The 24,512-nt window shown below is 45.0% G+C and overlaps 1 protein-coding gene across 5 annotated transcripts in view; it reads left to right on the forward strand.

The window, feature by feature from the left end:
- Positions 1–6,324: 6,324 nt before the first annotated feature.
- The window catches only part of Syk (spleen associated tyrosine kinase), a 64,977-nt gene continuing 46,789 nt past the window's right edge, over positions 6,325–24,512 (forward strand). For 4 of the 5 annotated variants that reach the window (XM_021180328.2, XM_085831084.1, XM_085831085.1 and 1 more), the window contains exon 1: positions 6,325–6,850. The gene's annotated coding sequence lies outside the window, so the exon portion shown is untranslated. Of the gene's footprint in view, positions 6,851–19,892; positions 20,078–24,512 lie in introns of those variants that run through there. The other variant, XM_021180327.3, reaches the window with a different exon arrangement.

Consider the following 24,512-nt stretch of genomic DNA (forward strand, 5'->3'; position numbering starts at 1 on the left):
TTCCAGCCTTAGGCATTTGGTTACATGGACAGAAAAGAGAACAAAATAGCAACTTGTAAGAAGTTAGACAGAGAAGGAGACTGGTTATTCCCGGATTTCTTCAAAGCAACACTTAATGCTTCCAAGTCAGAACAAGGAATTCAACCAGTCCTGGGCAAGAGGCAGGAGGCAGAGCGCCAGCCTGTGTGGTCGTGCCATTCCCCTCAGATGGTGACACAGACCACCCTGAAACCTGAGACAACTGTCCGGTTTTATAGGTGGGGCCACTGGTCAGAACAAATAAGGGAATTAGAAATGGGAATACAGTTAAGAAGGAGAGGGAGAGGGAGAGGGCTGGCTGCCCAGGAGATGGTGTTCTTTTTTTGGACAAAGGAAAAAATTGAGCACACAGAGACAAAGGAAGTAAGGACCCAGAAGGGGTGACAAGCAGGCATTTACTGAAGCTGGGAGCACCCTACCAGCAAGTATGATCCCCAGAACTGGCAGACCAGTGACCTGTGGTCTGGGCTGATCTTTTACAGGGCTCTCTACTTCAGTCTCTTGTGACCCTTCCTTCTTTCCCTCTTCCCCCTGCTTCTCTCCCATTCAGTCATCCCTTCCTTTGAACAGTCCTTGGCCCAGGAAGATAACCACGTGAGTAAGGAGGCACCCAAGCTGCAGAGGGAGGCTGTGGTGTTGTCAGCTCTCTTCCTAGTCAAGCTGCTGTGTGGGAATGTTATCTCTTTCCCTCCAGCCTTTTCCCCAACTGCCTATTTATTCCTTGCTGACTCCTCTCAGAAACATTGGGGGAAAGGCCCTGAAGTTAACAGAGCCCTTTAACTCCAGAGCTAAGAATAACTAGTTGAGAGATTGTAGCTAAAAAGAAGAGAGCTTGTTGACCTAACCTTCATACAAGAAGCACTGTGGGGGTCAGGTCATAGCAGAGCAGTAGAGGGTGTTATCTCCAGGCTCAGAGAGGAGTTGATTCTGACATTCAAGCTGACTGCCTGGCAAAAGGGCCCAAACTGCTTGTTTTCCTTTAGTAAGGGTGGTAGTTCCAGAAAGCAGCTCATTTGTGATAGTCATTTCCATAAAGTCAGCTCACCTTAGATGTTTATTCTGTTAGGTGAAACTGTCCTCTTCTTATGGACATAGGGTATCTAGGGAGGGTATTCTAGTTCACATGAGGTCGTTGTCAAGTGTGTGCATGGGAAGAGAGCTCTGTGGTCACTGCATTGGCTACTTCTCTCACAGATGTGAATACAAGCCTGTCAAGAGCAGTGCAGGGAAGGAGGGGCGTCTTCTGGCCCGCAGCTTGAGAAGTGTGACAGAAATGGCCTGTGGCTGTGGTCACAGGGCTTCGAAGTGGCTCGCTCAGATCTCCGTGGACCAGAAGCAGAGAGGACAAAAGCAGTCCCATCTGTAAATCCTTAAGCCTCACAGACACACACACATGCACACTCTTACACACACATGCACACTCACACACACATGCACACTCTCACACACACACATGCACACTCTTACACACACATGCACATTCTCACACACACATGCACACAAACATGCATATTCACACACACATGCACACATACTCACACACTGCATATGCACATTCACAGATATTCACACACTCACATATGCTCATACACACAGTCACACATACATGCACACACAGTCACACACATACACACACACATACAGGACCCACTTCATCTAATGAAGCCCTACTTTCTAACTTCCTAAGCAGGATCACAGGCTGGAGACCAAGTGTTTAAACACAAGCCTCTGAGTTGGACAAATTACAATAGGCGCCTCAGGCAAATGTCCTGAATTTGTTGTCTTTTTATTTTCTGGGTATTTGTATTTACTTCAGGCATTTTAACAAAATCAAAGATAATTTTTTTTAACAGTTCTGGGCTCACAGCAAAACTCATATACAGGCAAATAGAATCTGCCCCAAAGCGACCTCAGCATTTTGCTCTCACTGGCAGTGGCAGAGCACCAGCTGTTCCCCATCCTGCCAGTATTTGATGGTGTCAGCATCTGTATTTTGACTAGTCCCATAGCTCTGTGGTGGAAGCTCATTGTTTTCTTACTCTGCATCCCTGTATCCAATAACGGAAGCGTCTTCTCATTCTCCTCTTCCCCGTCTCTACTTCTTCCCTGGACAGACGGCTGAGCTCTCCCTGCCTTCTCCCCTGGACAGACAGTTGAGCTCGCCCTGCCTTCTCCCCTGGACAGACGGTTGAGCTCGCCCTGCCTTCTCCCCTGGACAGACGGTTGAGCTCTCCCTGCCTTTGAAATCAGAGTCTTTGTTTGCTGCGGTCTTCAGCTCTTGGAGCGCTTTGCACAGTGATGCTGCCACTGCTGTCTTGTTCCTGCCTTGTTTGTCCTCTCCTTCTCTTGACACTGTCTTTCCACAAGTACCCATTTTAAAAACCACATATGTTCATAAAACAAAAAAACAGAGAGAGAGAGAGAGAGAGAGAAAGAGAGAGAGAGAGAGAGAGAGAGAGAGAGAGAGAGAGAGAGAGAGAGAGAGAGAGAACTGATTGATCCATGGACCAAGGCTAGAAATAGACCCAGTGTGACAATTACTAGAGGAATCTGCTTTGTGCATGAGGAAAACTGGTATAGCATAAATCAGGGTAGAAGGCTTGAGTATTACAATTGGTATCATTGGGCCTGTGAGAGGACTTGGTGGGTGAAGGCTCTCAGCACTTGCCTCACATGGATGTCCTGAGTTCCATACCCTCAAGCTGTAAAGGTGGAAGGAGAGAATTGACTCCACGTCTACACTGTGTGCATATGCCTGTGGATGCATCATACACACATCATGGGGGAGTAGGAGGGAGCAATGGAGGGAGGGGGGAGGGAGGGAGGGAGGGAGGGAGGGAGGGAGGGGAAGAGGGAGGGAGAGAGGGAAAGGGGAAGACTAAGAAACAAACTGGTTTCATTATATCTTCATTTTGAAGACAACTATTAACTTATGTGTCATATCATATACCAAGTTAAATTAAAATAAACCTCAGGGAAGAAAGGTCTGAAGAAACAATTCTACTCTAAAAAGAACTAGAGAAGAAAGTGTAAGGCTAAGGTGAACAAGGCATTTTGTTTACTTTTATTGGAAGGCTTAAATTATTTCAGACATTACAAAATGTATATGAGTATTTTCCTGCATGCAGTATCCAAGGGGTTCTGGAATTGGAGTTAAAGACAGTTGTGAGCCACCAGGTGCGTGCCAGGAATCTGAATTCTGACCCCCTACCATGCACAGCAATCATTCTTCACTGTTGAACCATCTCTCCAGTGCTTAAAAGGTGAAATGTTGTCTGCCAAGCTCTACATGCAAAAAAGTTCAGGTTTATTGAAGTTCAACTGACAAATAAAAGTTATGTATTTTTAAATGTGTAATGTGGTGCTCCTGAGATAATTGCCATAACACACACACACACACACACACACACACACACACCACAAACAAAACCAAAAAACCAAAAACCAAAACAAAAAAACAAAACAAAACAAAACAAAAAACCAAAAGCACAGAGCAAAATAAACAAACAAATGAATAAAATTCAGAGAAACGGTAGCATAAAATAAAGAAATTTTACTCTAATTCGTATCACCAGCCTACTTTAAACACATAAACTGAACATGTACCTTAAAGCCATTCAAGGATTAATTACAATCTAGGTTTCTGTCAGAAACAAAGGCACTTTCTTACTGAATGAAAATGTCTTCCTTCTGGCGTCACCCAATTCCTACAAATACATTTTCAGGGATGATGAATGGCTCACAGTCAGATGTCACTGAGTACACAAGGAAGTGAGACACTGTGAGCAAGGAACAGCAGAAAACTCAAACAAAATAACCCAATATGGAAAGACTTCATGAGTCAGAATTAGCATAGAGACGACTATACTGCATTTGCTATTTTTAAAGTGTTATTAAGATCCTATAGATAAGAAACCGATTTTCTTTTTTTAAATAATATTTTTATTAGATATTTTCTTTATATACATTTCAAATGCTATTCCAAAAGTTCCCTATACCCTCCCCCTCCCCGCCCCCAATTTTAAAAACAGTGACTGTGTTGGGAAGAGATTAGGTTAGGAGGGCTTTTGGGGTTAGCACACAGTCACAGCAACATTCAGGGGTGTTCAGGGGGAAGCCTATAGGGCAGTCTTCAGAAGACCATGAGGCAGAGAAGAAATGCTGGGAGACACCATGACTGGCAAGAAGATTCTGTTTTTCTGGGTATTTGTGTGGTAAGCTTCAGTGCAGTTGACACTGAAGATGACTCAGAGGTAGGAAGGACCATTATGTCACCTTAGCTCCACTCAGTGAAACTCCAGAGAGACACTGTCCTGTTGGGTAAGGCTGGCTTTATTCTGCACATAGATTCAAAGCCCATGGATACCTTCTTACTACTGTGTAGCAATTTCCTCTGAGTTGGAGTCTGGAGGGAAACTAATCAAGATTCACTAAGACTCAGGAAGTAAATTCAGTAGCCCCAGGAAGTCCCTGAAGCTGACCGGGTACACCAGGTCCCTCCCACCACCCCCAGGGTTATATAAGCAACACAGACTGCTGAGAGGCACTTGCAAACCAGACTAGCTTCCTAGAAGAGAGTCTCTAGGACTTGTTGAGCTACCTGCCAGTCATAAAGTGAGCTGCATGGTCCTAGCTTTCTGGTATGGGCTTTCTTAGCTGCCTTAGAGTAGTCATTCATGCTCTTATCAGTAACCCTAACCCATACTGCAGAGACTAGAGGAAACCTAGGCCTGCTGCCCAACTAATGTGGTCAAATAGGTGATCTACAGGTTCAGTAAGAGACCCTGTCTCAAAATCTCAGGTGGATACAGACTGAGAAAGAATTCAGGTGTTGACCTCTGGCCTCCACATGCATTTGTGTGCACATATAAACAGACATCCACATATGTGTGCATACTGCACATACTTGCACATAGGAACACCTATCCACAACACACACTAACCAGTTAAAAATAAGTTTAAATTAAACTAAAACAAAACAAAACAAAACAAAGGGCACAAAGATTTTACAGAAACAATGAATTTGTTTGGTAGTCTCATAGTGCTGGATTGGGACTATACACACCAGAGTACACTAGGAGAGTAGTCACAAAGGACGAAAAAGCGGGGAGCTTTTAATGGCACAATGCGTGTGCCAGGCCCCAGTTCTGTGTAAAAACAAAATTCCTTGCTTGCAAGATCTCTAGTAAGAGCAATATCCATTAAAGTGACACGGGAATTAGTTAGCTTCACATCCTTGCAGAAAGGTTTTCTGTGTAAGGCTCTGGTGGCCTTTGTACAAAGCTATGGTTTTGGCAAAGTATTTTGTGGTCGTTCTTACTATCATTTCCATGTGTCTTAAGTACCATCCTTCACTGCTTTCCCATTTATTTATTATTTATTGCTACATGCCCCTCTACCCCAGTTTTCACATGAGTACTGGGGATCAAATTCAGGTCCTTCTAACTGCATGGTAAGCACTTACCTCCTAAGCCATCTCTCCATCCCTGTTTCTGTGTTTAGGCAGGACACTGCTCTTTAAAATTCACCACAAACAGCATCTAGAATCTCAATTTTATTTATTTATTCATTTACTTATTTCCTGTATCTAAATATTATTATTAGTTAGAGCATAACAAAAGTGACCATTTCGAACCTTACAGCGTTAACAGATTAACAGAAAACAAAACCAAAAAGCATGTCAAGAACTGCAGGATAAGAGTCAAGATTGTGGGTAACAGGTGACGCCCTCAAAAACAGCTTTGGTCAGGCAAAAACTTCTGGGGGCATCTTTCGATTCACTTAGGTTCTCAGGCCATGGTGTTGGCAGAAGTATCATGGCCTGTTGAGAAGGACACACCCATTCCTCTGAATCTGTCTTGCTAGGGGACTGAGAGCCAGTTGTCTAGAGGTGCTGCCTGGCTCCAGCTCAGTTTGGGGCGTTGCCCGTCTTCAGGTTCAGCAGTACTGACAAGCTAGGTTAGTGATTCTGCCAGGCTCAGCTCAGGTTCACCGTGCTCATCAGCTGAGACTTGGCTTAGGAATCTAGAGCTACTTGACTACGTTAAACGTACTGCCCCGGCTCGGTTTGGGCGTGCTGTCCTAAGTTCGGGATCCTAATTGTCTCAGGCTCGGTTCAGCATGCTGTCCCGATTGTAGCTCGAGTTCAGGGTGGGGGGTGTTACTATATTGGATCTCCGGGTACTTCCCAGCCCGGCTGGCCCGGCTCCGTTCTGGGCGCTGCCTAACCCTGCTGGGTTCTGGGCGGGGTGCTGTGTGCCTCAGGTTCGAGGCGGCAGAGGAAGCGAGGGCGCTGTCCTGGCGCATTGAGGAAGTTCTCCGAAGGAGGAAGCGGCCAGCCGGGCGGACGGGAGAACTGGGGACCCGGGTGTGCCAGGCTGGAGGAGAAGGCGGCGGCGGAGAGACAGGAGGAGGGAGGAGGAGAGGGGGTTGGAGGACGCGGCCACCTGCCCAGGTAGGAGCCACTCCGCCTCGCCGCACCCTAGCACAGGGCCTCGGCCACCCCCAGGCGACAGACCTTGGCTAAACTAGGCTGGACCGCAGTTTCGCTCCAGTGACTGCGGCTGAGCGCGGACCCGCCGGGCTCCGGTGCGCGGGACCAGGACTCCCGCCTGCAAACGCGCGCGCCCGGGCGCAGGGAGTGGGGCCGAGCCGGGAGCTCCGCCTCTCGGCAGCTGGAGGATCGGAGAACCGGGAGACTTCTACGGTGCGCGCCCCCGAAGCGAAGCAACGTCCCCAAGCATTTGAGATCCGGGACTGTCGTCGTGCGCGCCCGTGAGTCGCTGCAGAGTCCCAGCGCCTCTGAAATGCGGTAGGTGAGGGAAAGAGCAGTTTCCCCAAACTCTGAACCCTGCCGAAGCCGGCAAGTTCACTCCGCCTGGTGGACTTTCTTTGTGAAGTCGCCTCTCCAGATCCTTGGAGACTGTTGGAGGCACTACAGTGCACATTTGGATATATATCAGTATGACTCCCAAAACTTAACACCCCTCCCCCCCTAAAAGCCATTGAAAGGAGACCTACTCCTTTGAAAGTCCGTAGAGTAGAAAGAATTGGAGAAGTCAGCTTCCCGTTTTTGTTTGTTTTGTTTTTTTAATTTTTACCTGGCTTACCAAAGATTGGTTTAAAGTTAAGTAAAATTCTCTATTGGGGATATTTTTCTTTTCCTTGGCGTCTTCTCTTTTTTAAACTCTTGAAACATTTCAGCATGTGGCATTCAAAAGAGATGGACGGGTCGACACCACTAAATTATAATGTTTTAAAAATACCGCGTGTGTGATGCCGGGGCATTCCTGGAGTACCGGGATCAGGCCTTTGCTTTAGTCAAATCAAACCCACAGCCTCTACAGGGCGGCTTTAAAATCGAATGTCATTAAACGTAGTCATGTGTCTGGCCTCTCCCCACAGGACAGTTCAAATACTGTATAAATATATTTATATTTAAGTAAAATGATTTAAACACTTACAAGATAGTAGGTGTCTTAAGTGATAAATTTTGCTACTTGAAATTATTTCACCAAATCATTTTTTTCTATCCAATTCAATAATTTTAATAGATTTAAGGAAATTTTGCCGTAAAACATAGATTATTGGGTATTCTGTATTTGAGATGCTTAGATATGCCAGATTTAATAAAAGTCTTAAAAATGGAAAAATTTTAAAACTAAGTTAGGATGAAAGTGGGGAATATATTTTGGGAATATATGTCACCCCTGAGAGGTGAAATTGATTTTTAAAAAATACGATTTTATTGCTAGGCTTGTATGAATGGTGTTTTGGTCTTGTAAAGGTTATCTTTAATATTCTACATGTAGGTATCATCTCTACAACTCGAGTTTTGATTTTTAAGCAAAGGCCTCTTGGTAGAACTTACCCAGCAAACTGTCTGTCCCTCATCATTCATTGCGTGTTTGGGATTTAGTTTTCAAGATTTAAGGTTTACATTTATAGTTTAGAAAGGCATTTGTATAGAGGAACACCATTGCTTGCGATCACTCTGGCGTTGTGGGGCAGTATTTTGTTATTCCGGGCACCGTTGTTTCTTCATGTTCCGAGGGGAGTAGATATCAACTATAAATAGCTTGTGTCCGTTTAGAGCAGGTGTTGTCACTCAATGTGGTTCCTTAAAACTTATCGAGAAAAATAAAAAAAAAAACAAGCCTTGTTTTTCAACCCTGGGGTTCAAGAATTAGGTCCGTATTGGACTCCTTAAACTGTGCTGGGCTTTTGAAAGTCAAGTGCATTTACTGCCAGACACTTACCAGTTCCAGTACCTAGTGGGCAGTTCCCCTTTGTCGGGGAAATAGCGAGGATTTGCCGAAAGTTCAAGCATCTTCACTAAATCCCAAGACGTCCAAGCAAGAGTACAGGGTTTCATCCTTTAGAGATAAAAGTTTCAAAGAGACATGTTCCCATCATTCCTGTGACTTCAGGAGTGAGCACAAGACTCTCCAGGAAGGGGCGTGGCCATCCCTCATAGCTGCAGTCCTTGGAAGACAAGTTTCCGGTTCTCTCTGCAGCTGGGCCTTTGTTGACTTTTTTTTCTGTTCCTTCTGCCCTAGAATGGCGGGATCTCCTTTCAGATGCAAGCCAATGCCCAGCATCTCAGCTTTCACCATAGGGACCTGTTTCCAACTGCCCCAGCTGGCCTGTCTATCCATTTTTCTCTTGTTTCTGGATTAGTATTGTTGACAACTGGATGGGTGAAAAAAATACAAATACACACACACACACATATATTCATTTCTTATGGGTTGATTTTTTTTTCTTTTTATGTCAGAAGACAGAGTCCTAACAATGATGCAGATTAATTCCTTACCTCCGTTGGATTTTATCATCATAATCTTCAACCTTGTATTTGAACACTAGGCAAAAAAGCTTTTCCTATGAAGATATTGTATAAGATTAAAATACTAATGAGGCTGGCTGGATTTTATGTAGATTTGTGCATTTTCATAGATTTTGAGGGACATTTGTATTTCATTATAACTTTGACAAAAATGTTAGCCTAGATCCATTTGAGGGTTTTGTTTGTTTGTTTTGTTTTGTTTCCTTTTAAGAATCAATTATGGGAGCAGGAGAGCCGGCTCAGCAGTTAACACCACTTACTGCTCTTGCAGAGGAGCAGGGATTCATTTCCCAGCCCCTACATTGAGGCTCAGAGCCATATGGAACTCCAGCACCTGGGGCTCCAACTCCCTCTACTGACTTTTACAAGCAAGCATGATTGTGCACAAATGTGTACACACACACACACAGATGCATGATTCTACACAAATACATCCACAGCTATACATAAAAATAAATGAGCTTTTAAAAGAATCGATTGGATAGACAGGTGTGGTGACATATCTGTAACCATAAAACTTGGGTGTCAAAGGCAGGAGAATCAAGAGTTCAAGGTTTTGAGACCAACCTAGACTAAATGAGACTTATTTTTAAAAGGAAAGGAAAGGAAAGGAAAGGAAAGGAAAGGAAAGGAAAGGAAAGGAAAGGAAAGGAAAGGAAAGGAAAGGAAAGGAAAAGAAAAGAAGTATAATGGGAGAAGTGGCTAGGAATATATTGCAGTCAATAGAGTACTTGCTTAGCATGCATGAAGTTCCCAACACCAAATAAATTGGATGTGGCCACACATACCCGTAATCCTAGTACCTGGGAATTGGAGACATGGGGGTCAAAGGTCCAAGGACACCCTTGGGCATTTACCTAGTTTGAATCCAGCCTAGGCTACATGCCAACCTGTCTCAAAAACAAAACAAACAAAACAAAATCAAAACCAAACCCATGCAATTTTCTGCTCTGTATCTCTTACAACTCACTGGCTGAATTTAAATATTAACTATAGTCAAACATGGTTAAAACCCAAGACATGCAAAGAAAGCACATTTCGTTTATGTCACACTCAATTTAGTAGAACCAGTGTGGCTCTCTTTGTCTTCTCTTTCTTGGAGACTTGGGGTGGGAGGAGAAAGTGGGCATGTTTTCAGTGTTGTAGTGGCTACTTGGGGTGGAGGGTGGTTGTGTTGAGGGAAGAGCAAAGGAACTCCTTTCTCCCCCCATACACAGTCCTGACCCTGGAAGCTGCGTGTGACCTGCATCCTAGAACAGTCTTCAGACTTGGTGGGTCGGGGGCATCGGCCAGCTAGAAAAGGTACAACAAGACACCTGTGTGGCAGACCCGGGTGCTGTGAATAGAGAGGGAAGGGCTCAGGACAGTTCGGGAAAACTGTAATTCTAATATTGATGAACTTATGTGGGTTCAGCATGTCTATAAAAAGTATTGAAATCCACACAGTAGAAGTTACTCCTGCCTCTTTTCACAAGTTTGGTAGACCTTTGTTCTAGGGAGATCAGCCTCGAATGTCACTCACTTGGTGGTTCCTATGGCACGGCCCTGGAGATGTCTTAGTGTGACCTGGGCTTATTTTGTCTTTTTACTTTGTTTTAATTTAACTGAGAGTTTCCTTACCCCTTTCAGTCTTTGCACCCGTCTTTCTGTCCCATAGTCCAGCTTCCCGGGAGCCAGCTTTTCATTTTGGAAGCAGTATGTATGTAAGGCATACTGGCTAATTTTTTTCATGTATCAACTTCAGACAGTGTAGCTGAGAATGAGGAGTGGTTAGAAACCAGACTCCCATACCTTCCAATGGTAATTATTCTGTGATTGGGGTTAACCGGTTTCAGCAAGTGTTTATGTCCTGTGCTTACTATCATTCATGACTTGTTGAGTCCACACTTTGTCATGGCATCTCTACTCAGAAGACCTGACCAGAGTCCACCATCTTCCCCAATGGTGTTCCATGCCCAGGACTCCTGCGTCATCTTCAGGGTTGGCAGCCTCATCAGCTATGAGCAGTAGGATCCCTTGGGTATTCTATGGTTTGAATAGTTTGTCTATGGCCCTAAAGGCCGGTGTGCTTACATTAAAGTCTCAGTGTGGGTGTTTGGATGTTGAATAGCAGTTGTACCTTTAAGAAGTGGGTCCTAACCAGGGAGTTGGGCCCTGGTTAGGCATTGTCCTCAGGAGAGAGCGGCATTGTTCTTCAGGGACCCTGAGTTGAAACAGCAGGCTTGGCTTCTTACTGTCCTTGGCTCCTGACTTGATGATGTTATATTGACTTCCTTACTCATAACTCCTGCCAATGTCCCTCCGGCCATGTCATTCTGTGGCTCACAGGGCCATACTAGCTGCTAAACAGATGGGACCACCCTGTCTTAGACTTCCAACACTGTGAACTCAAAAAACTTCTATAAAGTACCTAACTTTGGGTATTTTGTTGTAGCAACAAAGTGTAGACCGGCCCATTGTGCTATGCCCTTGCCACCTCCTTCCTTGTTCCTCCTTTGCCTTTCTCTGCTGTTCCTAGGGCAAAACTTTGTTATTGTCATATTTTTGGATTGCACAGAACCTAATATAATTTTCTTCTCAAATTTATGACATAAAACTGAAACTTCTCTTGACACAAGTTTCCACCCATTCAAAAATACACCATGTTATCGCTCAGTTCCATTTTCTTCTTCTTCTTCTTCTTCTTCTTCTTCTTCTTCTTCTTCTTCTTCTTCTTCTTCTTCTTCTTCTTCTTCTTCTTCTTCTTCTCCTTCTCCTTCTCCTTCTCCTTCTCCTTCTCCTTCTCCTTCTCCTTCTCCTTCTCCTTCTCCTTCTCCTTCTCCTTCTCCTTCTCCTTCTCCTTCTCCTTCTTCTTCTTTGTCATCTCCGTCTCCTTCTCCTTCTCTTTCTCCTTCTCCTCCTCCTCCTCTTCCTCTTCTTCTTACCCCCCCCCTCCTGAAACTGCTTTCCGTCTTGCTCCAGTCTTAGAGGCTCTTCAGTCTGGCTGCACATATGTTAAGAACTGCAGGAAGAAATCCCTTGAGGAGTTTGTTGACTAACTCTGTCTTGGTGCTCACTGTTTTCTGCTTTGCCCTTTGACAAGCCATTGAATAGATACATGGTATCACCATAACCCGTTGTCATAATTGCCGGGCCGTTTCACATAAACTTTTAATTTCTGTGGTTACTTCTTAGTTGCAATAGAATTTCTGTGGTTTCTTCTATTTGAATATATTTTGAATCATGTTTTGTAGGATTTTGTTTGTTTGTTTTGCCTTCAATGTAGCAGTTAGGCATCTACATTCTAAATAAATGTATTCACCCATCGCCAATGCTCTACTATCTGAGAGAGGGAATGGTGGGATCTCTGGGAACCCAGGCCTGGCCTTCCCCTCAGTCTTTTTAATTCGGAGGTGAATATCATAGGCTGTAAATACAAACTCTGCAAAACTGTTTTTGAATCAATATGGGAAACAGGAGAAGGGTAAGGTATAGCAAGCAGAAACTCATCTGAAGGACGTGATGACAGCCATTGTCATTCCACTTTTTTCTGTAAGTTTGTAGATCTTACAAGGTCAAAAGCATGATGATGATGATGATGGTGATGATGATGATAGTACACGGTTTCAGTGGAAGGATGGACGGCAAATGAGAACAGGAAGGAAACTAATTTTGAAACATGACATTTGTCACAACAGTTGGGCAAATTCTGTCTCTAAGCAAGGACCGAAGTCTCCAAAGGTTGAGGGTTGCTCAAGGTCAAGCAGACTCAAAGGGTTTTTTGTTTGTTTTTTGTTTGGTTTGGTTTGTTTGTTTGTTGTTTAATGGACCTGGGCTCGTGTTACACAGGTCCAGCTTGAGCTTCAGAGAAGTCTGGGGTGTGGCCTTCTGCCCCATTCTATCTGCAGCAATGGGAAAGGAACTGTTTTAGAACAGTTCATGGGATGACTAGCCCAGACAGTCTTGAGAGCTAAGGAATTTCAACTGCACAGGAATTTGTGAGAGTGCTGGGTATAATGGCTGTTTTGTGTATTGTTAGTTTGTGTGTATGTGTTTGTATGTATGTATGTATGTATGTATGTATGAGAGGGAGCAGGAGAGAGATCACAGTAGAGAGATCATGCAGACATTTTCCTTCCTTCCTTTGCATTCATAAAAATCTGCCAGTCTTGAAATTTTCAGGGTGTTTGAGTGTTTGAGAATGTGAGTCTATTGTCAGCCAGCTGACACACTAGCAAGAGATGAATACACATAAAATAAGTCTCGGGGAGGGAAAGTGTGCACCCACGAGTACTACTCACCCACAAGTCTCTCAGCACAATTTCCATCTTCCTGATAATTTTCTCACGTGTTTCTTAGTCGGCCCCAGTTCTGTGGGATCATAGCATTGGCCCCATGCCTGTTCCTGTGACCTGGTCATTTTGTTTTTCTCACGAGGACTCAAGCTGCCTTTCTTTTGGTTGAGAGCTCGGGCTATGGTCTCTGGGTGACTGTGGCTTGACGTCTGGACCTTTCAGGCTGCGGCAGAAGGTGACGAGAAGGCTGCTCTCGTGTAGGCCATATGCCGGCGGTGTGTGTGGTCACTTGCTCAGCTCCAAGGGTGTCTATTGCACTGCTGCCCTCGCAACAGAAAGCACCAGGACTTGTCCCACACACCTTTTGAGACTGTGGCTTTGATCAGCACCTGGCCAATTCGGAAATGGTGGTTTCCGAGGGTCCTCGGAACAGCATAGTTGACAGACGCTCCTGGGATCCTGACTCCACCATTTCTCTTCAGTTTCTTAGGTTCATGTTATCTCATCTGCAAAATGATGCTGAATCTCCTTTTTCTGGAGCCTCTGTCCAGTCTCTCAGGTGTACTGTGTGTGTGTGTGTGTGTGTGTGTGTGTGTGTGTGTGTGTGTGTGTGTACATTCATGATGCAGGCATTTGCGAGGATGTGTAGAAACTAGAGATCAACCTTCACTGTCATTCCTCAAACGCCATCTGCCTTGGGGTTGTTGTTGTTAAGGTTTCATTTCAGATGCTTGTGTTTCTGAGTGTATGTATATACACACAGGCATGGAGGTGCCCGTGGAAACCAGGGAAGGGGATTGGATCCCCTGAAACTGGAATTTCAGGTGCCTGAGAACCACCTGATATGGGTGCCGGGAACTGAACCAGAAGCAAGAGCAGCAAGTGTTCTGAGCCATTGAGTCATCTCTTCACCCTAGTCCTGTTTAATCATCGGGAGCCCAACATGTAGACTGGACTACCTGGCCAGTGAGACCCAGAAATCCTCCTGTTTTTCCCTCTTTCCCTCCCCAGAACTGAGGTTATAAGTGTGGACCACCAGGCCCCAAAATCTCATGTTAAAAAAATGCTAAAACCTGGCTCATTCATTGGGGGGTGGGGGGGATTTTGCTGACTGAGCAATCTCTCCAGCCCATCTATACACTCATTGGTGTACCTATTTATCTATCAGTCTCTCATCTATCAGACCTGCAGATATTTGGAACAGAATGTACCATCCTTTTAATAAAAAAGAAAATCTACAGCCTCCAAGTTTCGTCTTAATGGAAGAAACTTGTGGAAGGGAGAGATATGTAGAGCTCACAGACTGGCCCTTAGGGTTGTGTGTATACAGTGCCAATCATGGCCTCTCTTCCCATTAGTCTCAGAGTGGGCTTGCGTACAGCCCAGGTGGGCTCAGGAGGCTTCTCTCTAGCTCCCCAGTCATGGTGTTCAACACGTGGCATATAGCCATGTACATTCCAACTAACTTAAACAAACTTGATGGCTCAATTCTGAACCATGTTACCCAATTTCTAAGAGCCTTGTAGCTTGTGACTATGTCAGTGTAGATTAGCATTTCTAGGGTGAAAGGACTGTTAGACCCTAAGATAGACCTGACCCTGGCCTCACATCCAGAGGCTTTGTGGGTGGGTGGGGAGTCTGGGAGGAGTTTTGCTAGCCTTGCCTGGCTGTGAATGCTGTCGCTCACAGTGTATGTATGTCATGGGTAGTACTTGTCAGGTTTCTATTGTAGGAACAGTGTCCCCAGTGCCATTTTTTTGTTTGTTTTTTTATTTTTTATTTTTCAATTGTCTTGACAAATACCATGGCCAAATACAACTCAGAGGAGGAAAGGGTCTATTTCAGTTTACACCTATTCCCATCACTGAGAGAAGTCATTGAGGTTCTCCTGTCATGGGACTCCCGTCTGTGTCAGGTTGACAATTAAAGCTAAGTCACTCCTCTTAAAGAGATCTAATGTCCTTAGCAGAGAGGACCTAGGGGCCTAACTCTTGCTACCTTAGCACAGCAGCCTCCCATCTCTCTCTCTCTTACACACACACACACACACACACACACACACACACACACACCAGTGTGGTCCACTCAGTGGCATGCTACTTATGAGTCATAACGAAAACTGAACTGGTCCCAGTGGTTGTCTTGCTGAAGTCTTACAGATGAGAACACAGCCTCTGACAAACTGTAAATTCTCACCTCCTCACCTTAAATAGTGAGGGTGGTTCTGTGCATATGGAGCCCCCACAGCCACAGCTTCCTGAAGATTGACCCAGCCTCAGACACAAAGTATTCAAAGACACCTCAGCTTCTGTCCTGTGTGCACACTGTCCTTCATGCCCTGGTTCCCTGACAGTACAGTGTATTTATACAACATTCACTATGTGTTATGTATCGTAGGTAATCTATGTGAGCACACTGTTGCTGTCTTCAGACACACCAGGGAAGGACATCAGATCTCATTACAGATGGTTGTGAGCCACCATGTGGTTGCTGGAAATTGAACTCAGGACCTCTGGAAGAGCAGTAGGCGCTCTTAACCGCTGAGCCATCTCTCCAGCCCAGTATCATAGGTAATCTAGTGATGGATAAAGCCTGTGTGAAAATGTGTGTGTGTTGGTTTGAGTGAGAGCAGGCTCCATAGGCTCATATGTTTGAAGACTTCATCTGTAGTTGGTGGAACTATTTTGGAAGGATTGGGTGTCACCTTGTTTCTCTCTCTCTCTCTCTCTCTCTCTCTCTCTCTCTCTCTCTCTCTCTGTGTGTGTGTGTGTGTGTGTCTGTATGCAACATAAATGTGTCTCTCTGCATGTGGATCTAAATGTAAGCTCTCAGCTACTCCTCCAGTGCCATGCCTGCCTGTTTTCCTCTTCCCCACCATAATGTCTCAAACTCTGACTCCTGGAACTGAAAGCCCTGATAACTGGGCATGGTTTCCTTTCTAAGTTGCCTTTACAGCAATAGGAAAGTAACTATGACAACAGGCATGTTCTGCACAATGCTAAGGGCTCACACAGCTGCAGATCCTTTGTTTCTTTGAGTTTCAGAGTTCTGTACTTCACTTCTGTTTCATTACTCTCTCAGGGAGATGTGAGCAAATGTCTGCTCACCCCAAAGACACCATTTGCACCAAGTCTAGCTTGGTGTCTTAGGGTTTTACTGCTGTGAACAGACACCATGACCAAAGCAGCTCTTATAAGGACAACATTTCATCGAGACTGGTTTATAGGTTCAGAGATTCTGTCCATTATCATCAAGGCAGGAGCATGGCAGCATCCAGGCAGGCATGGTGCAGGAGGAGCTGAGAGAGAGTTCTACATCTTCATCTGAAGGCCACTAGGAGAAGACTGTCTTCCTGGAAGCTAGGACAAGGGTCTTAAAGCCCACGCCCACAGTGACACACTTCCTCCAAGAAGGCCACACCTACTTCAATGAGGCCATACCTCCTAGTAGTGCCATTCTCTGGGTCAAGCATATTCAAACCATCACACTTGGTGAATTAGTGAATTTATTGCCATTATGGGAGCTGTGTGTGTGTGTGTGTGTGTGTGTGTGTGTGTGCGTGTGTTTGTGTGTGTTTGTGACAGTAGGAGCACAGGTGGCTTGGATGCAGCTGCTCCAATCAACAGCTCACCAAGGCTGCATCCCTGGACCTTCCTGCCCAACTTGCCCTCAGCCCCACAGAAGAGTCTCCTTTCCCCAGTCTCCTTCCCTTAAGCTTTGTGAGCCTCCCTCCAGGAGGCAATGCTTCAGTTCTGAGGAGATAGTTCCACAGCATCCATATGAAATACAGCTTGTGTCTCTGTGCCAGCCTCACTTCATGTCCGAAAGATCCATGCGTTTGTTTTTATGAATGGTAGTTCACTCCCTCTTCACGCCTACATAGTACTCCACAGTCTATGCCTACCATATTGCTTTATCTGCTCATCCATCCTTAAGCCATTGGTGGGCCCTCAGCTTGGTTCTCCCTCTTGGCTATTGTGAGTAGCATCTCAGTAAACAGCAGACATGCAAATGTCTCTTCCACAGATGACTTCAAATCCCGGAGATGCATGCCCAGAGGTAGGGTTAGTTCTGGTTTCAGCTGAGATCAGGTCATTTGCTTTTTCTTTATTCTTGGGGTTAAGATGTCCCTTTAACCCCTAGAGATGAGGCCTCTTTGGTTTCTGATAATGAACTTCTAAGGCAAATATGTTTATTTACTTCTATGTTTTAGGAGGGGGATATCAGGGTTACTTACCTTGGTTCTTCTTGGCCTTTAAGTGTCTTCCTTTGGAATTCTGAACTCATTAAGTTCTGTCTCATTTTTCTCAAGCCATCTCTTGTGTGTTCCCTGTACCCTCAATATTTGTCCTGTCTTCTGAGGCCATTTCTTCTCTGGTCTTACACACACACACACACACACACACACACACACACACACCCTCTTCAGTTGCCTGATCCCCAGTGTCTTTTCATACTTGACTCTTTTTTTCCTTAAAAGGCAACCGTGGTCTTAAAGTCTCAGCTCAGTTACCCTCTTGGGGCATCTGTTAACTCATTGATGCCAGGCATTGGAGAGAGGACAGCCTTCCCTGGTTGCCTGTTTCTGTTGAGTGGTCATGGCAGGGGACTAAAAGGTTGGCATACGGCAGCCTGATAAAGGAACTGGTTCAAGGTAGATTTTGGATTGGTTTGTTACATGCGAAATGTTTCACTTTCTAGAGGTTGGTCAGTACTGGGTTGGATAGCACCCCCAACATCAGGAGATGAAGGCAGTAAAAAGCTGTCGTTAATACACACACCTCACTAGGATCTTATTGTAAAGATCTGAGAAAGAGGTCAGGGAGGAAGCAAGCAATAACTATGAAAAGCACCTACATCCTTCTGCACAGGACAAAGCACATGGTTAGCGCTACACTCCAGCTGGGAATTCCCTAATGGATTCTTCCTTTCAGAACCTTCCTTACTTTCTGTGTTACTTATGGGACAAAAACCTCTACATTGGAGAGGAGTCTGCGAAACAGTTACATAATAACAAAAGAGTCAGACACCCAAGGAGACATAGCAACCTAGCCATGTATACACAGATCAGCAGGACAGCAAAATGCATAAGGGAAACCCTGACAAAATGGAAGACAGAAAAGGACAAAGACACTATTGTGGTCTGGAATGCCAGTTTCTCTCTTACTATAACTGATAGCTCAAATAGAAAATTAATAGCCATGACGAGGCTAGAGCAACACTGTCAATCAACCTGACACTTGTGAGACATTGACTCCAACAACCAAAATAGGCATTCCTCTCAAGCACTCAAGGAATATTTACCAAAATAAAGTACCTGCTTAGAAAACCCATTAAGCTTACATTTAAAAAGCTGCGTAAATTGTTTTTTAGAACACAACAAAATCAAACCATATATCCATAACAAAAAAAAATCTGGAAAGCGAATAATGGGCTTTTATATAACCTGTGAGTTGATAAAAGTCTCAAAAGAACTCTTGAAATATTTTACCTAGCATACAGATGAGAATTCAAGGCACTGGAGGATTAGCTCAACAGCCAGGAGCATTTGTTGCTCTTGCAGAGGACCTGTGTTCAATTCCCAGCACCCCACTGACAGCTCACACTGTCTGTAACTCCATTCTCAAGGTATCAGCTGTCCTCTTCTGACATCCATAGGTACTGAACACATGCATGATACACATACACATATGTAGGAAAATGCTCATATACATAAAATAATGATATTTTTTAAAAAATAAAATATGGTATACCAACATTTTTCAAATGATGCTAAAGGTAGTGCTTAGAAAGAAATCCTGAACACTAGGCCCACTGCTATAACAAAATCCTTGAGACTGAGTGCTTTATAAAGAAAGGGAGTTTAGTTTGGCTAGCAGTTTAGGGCTTAAAAGCCCAAGTTCAGGCTGCCACATCAGGTGAGCCCCTTACATTGCATGACATCCTGGCAGATGGCACCACATGGTGGAAGGCTGTGATGAATCATGGCTGTGGATGGGACCAAATTGGTAGGATGACCTTGCTTGATATCAATTCACTGTGAATGTAACTAACTCAGTTTACTGAGACTTAACTTAGTCCTCTGAGATAGCCATTAGTCTTTTCCAAGGCTGGTGCCTCAGTGAACTCGCTCCCTTGTACCTCAGAACCCACCTCTCAAAGGTTATGACACTCGAATGTGCCACACCTTAGCCAAGCTCCCAGCACACGAGCCCTGGAGCAGCATACCCAAACCCCGATGATGTAGAAGATAAAGAGAGCTGTGTCAACTCAGTCACCTATAGTTTTAGGCAAGGATGTGCTCTCATTATAGGAAATGAAGTTTTATAAGAATTATCAAGAATTACAGTACATTAAGCCCAAGCCACGATGGTCAAGGGAGGCGACATGGTAAACTCTGAAGCTAACAATAGGAAACTAAACAAAAATGAACAGAATTACAGAATTAGTAAATCGTCAAACATGATATACAGTAATATAATGAGAAGAAAATTTGATATACCCTAAACTTGGCACACAGTTTTAGCCAGGCTGTGTAGCTTAGGTCTAAGAATCAGTGTGACTGTCCTGGTCAAGAATCGCCACGATCCTCCTCCACTGGCAGGTGTTTGTTTGGGATCCCTGCCTTCTGACTGTAACTTCATTTTGACTATGAAATTATCAAGCAACCCCCCCCCCCCCCACACACACACACCCTCTTACTTCTGCTTTCTGGCTTGTCTTGCTTGCTGACACTTTGAGGAAAAGCCACTTCCCTAGTTACATACACCACTTAACAGCAGGAAACCTCCACTTGCTCTCCTCGCCTTCTCTCCATTGCGGCCATTCCCATTTTCAAGACTGCCAGTCTGGTCCTTTCGATGTTCCATGCTGCCTGGTGCCCAGGAGCCCAGGCCTTCTGTGACTCCAGGACAGGAAGGTAAGTCAGATCTGTAGCAATCAATAATGGCGACCTCATGGCTCTCTGCACCATGGGTGGGCATTAGAGAGCACGCCAGTATCCGAGTGTGTGCTTTCCTGGCTGATACCGTCCCCTGGGCTACACCATGCCCTGGCTGACATTCGTTCATCTTGAGCTATAGAGTTGATAATTACTACAGTTCTCACATGGCAGAGATATCTTTCTTCCCTGAGCACATAACCCGTACTTTCTTTAAGCACTGGGGTTAATTCGTGTCTTTAGATACAGCTTTGAAGTCTCAGGAGTAACTCCACTGTAATTTCCTGGAATATTTCACAGTCAGGAATTTCAGAGAAACCAAGATTTCCTTGAGCAGGTGTGGCAGGTCCTTTGTATCGAATGCGGGTCATTTGGTTTCTCTAGAGGCCTTGAGGACCCTGTGCATATTGTCCTTGCGAGGTGGGTAGATGGGGAAGTAACAATAGTGCTTAGACACCAGCAGCTTCAGCCAGGCCCCCACGGCCTACTGGAATGGAGTTTGTTGGGCACAGTGTTCACTGTGGCCTCAACCCCAGCCACCCAGCTGGGATTCTCTGGGATGGGGCTTGAGGTGGGAACCAGAAGAATACTGTCACTTGGCTCTTCACCTATCCTGAATACTTTGTCCCAAGATGATGGCAGGAAAACCCAGGAGACAGTCTTATCAGGAAATGTCTGGAACTTGGTCAGTTGTTGGTATTTTATGTGTGAGTGTATGTGTGTATATGTACATACCTGTACATATGGTGTCTGTGTGTGTGGGGGGAGAGATGTATATGTATATATGTATGGTGTATGTGTGTGTTGTTTGTATGTGTGTGTATATACCTGTATGTATGTATGTGTGTATGTATGTATGTATGTGTGATGTATGTGAGATATATATATATATATTTTTATTTATTTATGCATATGTGTGTGGTATATGCATATATGTATATACCTTTATGTATATGTGTGGTATATATAGTGATATATATCTTTATGTATATGTGTGTGTGGTATACATATGTATGTGCATATACCTTTATGTGTATTTATGTGTGGTGTATGTTGTACTTATATATGTGTATATACTTTTATGTGTGGTATATATGTATATGTGATATATATATATATTTATATGTATGGTATATGTATGTATGTCTGTGTATATGTGTGTGTGTGTGTGTGTGTGTGTGTGTGTGTGTGTGTGTGTGTGACAGAGAGAGATGGGGGGACACAGAGACAGAGAGAGAGAGAGACAGAGAGCTGTCATGTGCATGCTGTGGTACACACATGGAGGTCAGAAGATAACTCTGAGTGAGTGTTCACCTCTTTGTTATTCTGTGCTGCATATCTAAGCTGCCTGGCCCGTGAGCTTCAGGGAATTCTCCTGTCTCTACCTCCCCGCTTACAGCACAGTGCTGGGATTAATGAGAAGTGCTTCCACAAACATGGGGAGTGGCTTGGATGACTCTCCTTGCTTGGTCTCTCTGCTGTGTAAGGGGTTATTCAGATCATTTGCTCTGCCTGCCTGGCCAGGCTAGAGGGAATATGGTCTATGTGCTTCCCTCACAGACAGTGTCACTTCAAGAAGGAAAATGCTGGCTTCCAGCAGAAGTTTCCATGTTTCCTGCTTAAAAATCACCAGGAGAGATGTCTGTATTGATGTCCTGTTCTTTTGCCTCCTTTCCAAGTCTGCGCTGGCTTAAAACCGTGTGGAGCAGGCACCTGAGCAGGCAGAAGCTTAGACCTGCGAGTACTCTCTCCCTGTGTTCCAGAGTCATCCTCAGGCAATGTCAGCCAGTCACATAAGGTACAAAAAGTACCCATGAGAATCAGGGTACACATGGTTCTGGCTAGATCATGGCAGTTTTCATTCCAGAACTTTCTCTACATGTTGTTAGGGAAACAGGTTGTTCATGTCCCCTCCGGCACAGCTGCTTGCTAACTAGCTTGTGGCATCCATTCCGCAGGTCTGTCCGGTGGGTCTGTGACTTAGATTCAAGAGTTACATACAACATGCGCTGATGAGATAGCTCAATCAATAAGGTTTGTGTCAAGCAAGCACGAAGAAATGAGTTCCATACCCAAAAGCTGAATGTGGGGACGCATGCGTGTAATTCCAGAGCTGGGGAAGTATGGAAAGAGGCAGATCCCTGGGGCTTGCTGACTAGATGGCCTGGCCTCCGTGGCAAGTTCCAAGCCAGTGGGAGGCCCTGTCTCCAAATACAGTGCATGGCACCTGAGTTACAGCATCTAAGATTGATCTCTGGCCTCCATACATATGAATTTCTACACACACATGAGCATGTACAAATATTAAGTGCACTTAGGTAGGCCGGTTGCTTGTTTCTAAGTAAACAGTTCTTCTGTGGTTACAGGCATCCTCTGTGACTTGTGCTAATGGCATCCCGTAGGCATAGAGAGCCAGCTTAGAGAGCTTGCCCGTGGGATCTGAGGATATCCAGTGGCCTGCTGAGATGGGTCAGCCTCTGCTGGGTGTGTTTTGGGGATCCTCTGCTCTGAAGCTGCCCCACACCAGTCTGGTTTTCAAGGGTCAGGGTGTGTTTTGTGTGTCTGATTGGCTCTCTATTTCTGAATGATGGTGGACATCAAGAAGGCCAGGCTTGTCTGTGTTTCCTGACTCTGAAGTACAGGCCTTGGATTCTGAGATATCTCCTGCCATCTCCTGAGCTGCTGCCAGGATGGAGCAGGGAGGTGCTCCTCAGATAAAGGTGTGGCTCCTCCTTGGGAAGCCAGGTGTCTGTGCAGTGTGACATCTAGGCAGGGTTCAGGAAATCTGGGGACAGAGCCCCTGTAAGGTAGCCTTCCAGAGGGCAAGCAAATCTCTGACAATGAAGCTGATGCAGGCCCAGGACCCTCTGGGCTCCATTCCTCCCTGCTTAAGCCCCACTTTGGGGCCCATGTGTTTTCTGCATGGTGAGAGCTTTGAGAAGAAGCCGTGTGGATGCTTGCAGCTCCAGGAAAAGCAGTTTGAGGGTAGCCAGCCGCAGAGCTCAGTGCAGTGGGGTGGCCTGTCACCAACCAGCCTGACCAGCCTAGTGAGACTGACTCTCTCACCAGGCTGGCCTCATTCCTCTTTTTTTTTTTTTTTTCTAAATGAAAATTACCATATCCCCCAGAGGAAGTTTTTCTTTTAAATGAAGTTCTAGCATTTAATTACTCAACTTCAGGCTGCAAGGAAATTTCCCAGGTACACTTGAGTGGGGCTGTTTTGCATTGGAGTGGCCGTGTGGTTTCAAGTGTTATAAGCCTGTATTTGCATCTTCCTGATTTTGTTTCTCTGTGTGGCCCAGAGTGGGCAGATGTTACCCTTAGGTGGTGTTTTCCCAGAGAGCTCTCTCCTCCAACCACAGTCCACATTACACCAAGGGCTCTTGTGGCCACATGATGGGAGCACCAGCAGTCTTACATGACTAAGAACTGCTGGCAGAGTCCTGCAGGGAATGGGGGAGGGGTGGTTGGAAGAGGAGGGGAGCCTTGCCTGCAGAAGCCATGCTCTGGTGGACTCCAAATGGGCTGAGGCCTTGCTCCCACTGCTCAGAGCTCCCCTTTGATAACAAGGACAGAGGCTAATCAAAGAAAGGGAATATGGCACAGGCTGTCTCTTCTCTTCCAGTCCACGTCTAGCTAGAAAGTGTGGGAAATAACTTTTAATAAAATATAGTTGCATATAGGTGAATATAGTCTTAGCATACAAATAACTGGTTTTCTCTAAACTGTAGCATTCTGGATCTTTGTGAAAGAGATTGGGTCTTTTTATGGAAGTGTGGGGAGAGGGAGGAAATTACTTCGAGCCACTGAACACTGATCATGGATTCCTTATTTAAGGATTCACTGTTTCTTGATCTTGGGGTGAATAACCCAGTCAATGTATTGCCTTGCAAGCACAAGGACCTGAGTTCAACCCCATGCAAGCCTACAGAACAACACCAGTAGCAGCAGGCATGGCGGTTCATACTTCTCAGTCCTGAAGAGGTTTGAACACATGGATTCCTGGGGCTTCCTGGCCAGCTTAGCCTGTTCGGAAAGCTCCATGCCAGTAAGATAGCCTGTCTCAGGAAACAAGACAGATGGAGGTGGTCTGAGGAACAACAGCTAAGGTTGATCTCTGTTGAATGTGCATGCACACACACATACTCACACACACAAAAACATCCACATCCGCACTCGCATGCACACACATACGCACATACACACACACACACGCACACACACTTCACTAAAATGTATTTGCAACTCTAGTCAGTTATAGCACTCTGTCATTTTTTTGTGGACATGTACGAAAGGATTTCATTCTGTGTCTGTGAGAAAACCTCCTGACCAAAAAGCAACTTCTGGGAGGAAAAGGTTTGTTTGGACCTTTCAGGTCCCAGTCTGTCATTGAGAGGAGTCAGGGTGGGAACTT

Source organism: Mus caroli, unplaced genomic scaffold, assembly GCF_978045245.1.
Source record: "Mus caroli unplaced genomic scaffold, Mus_caroli_1 scaffold_15, whole genome shotgun sequence".
NCBI classification, from domain to species: domain Eukaryota; kingdom Metazoa; phylum Chordata; class Mammalia; order Rodentia; family Muridae; genus Mus; species Mus caroli.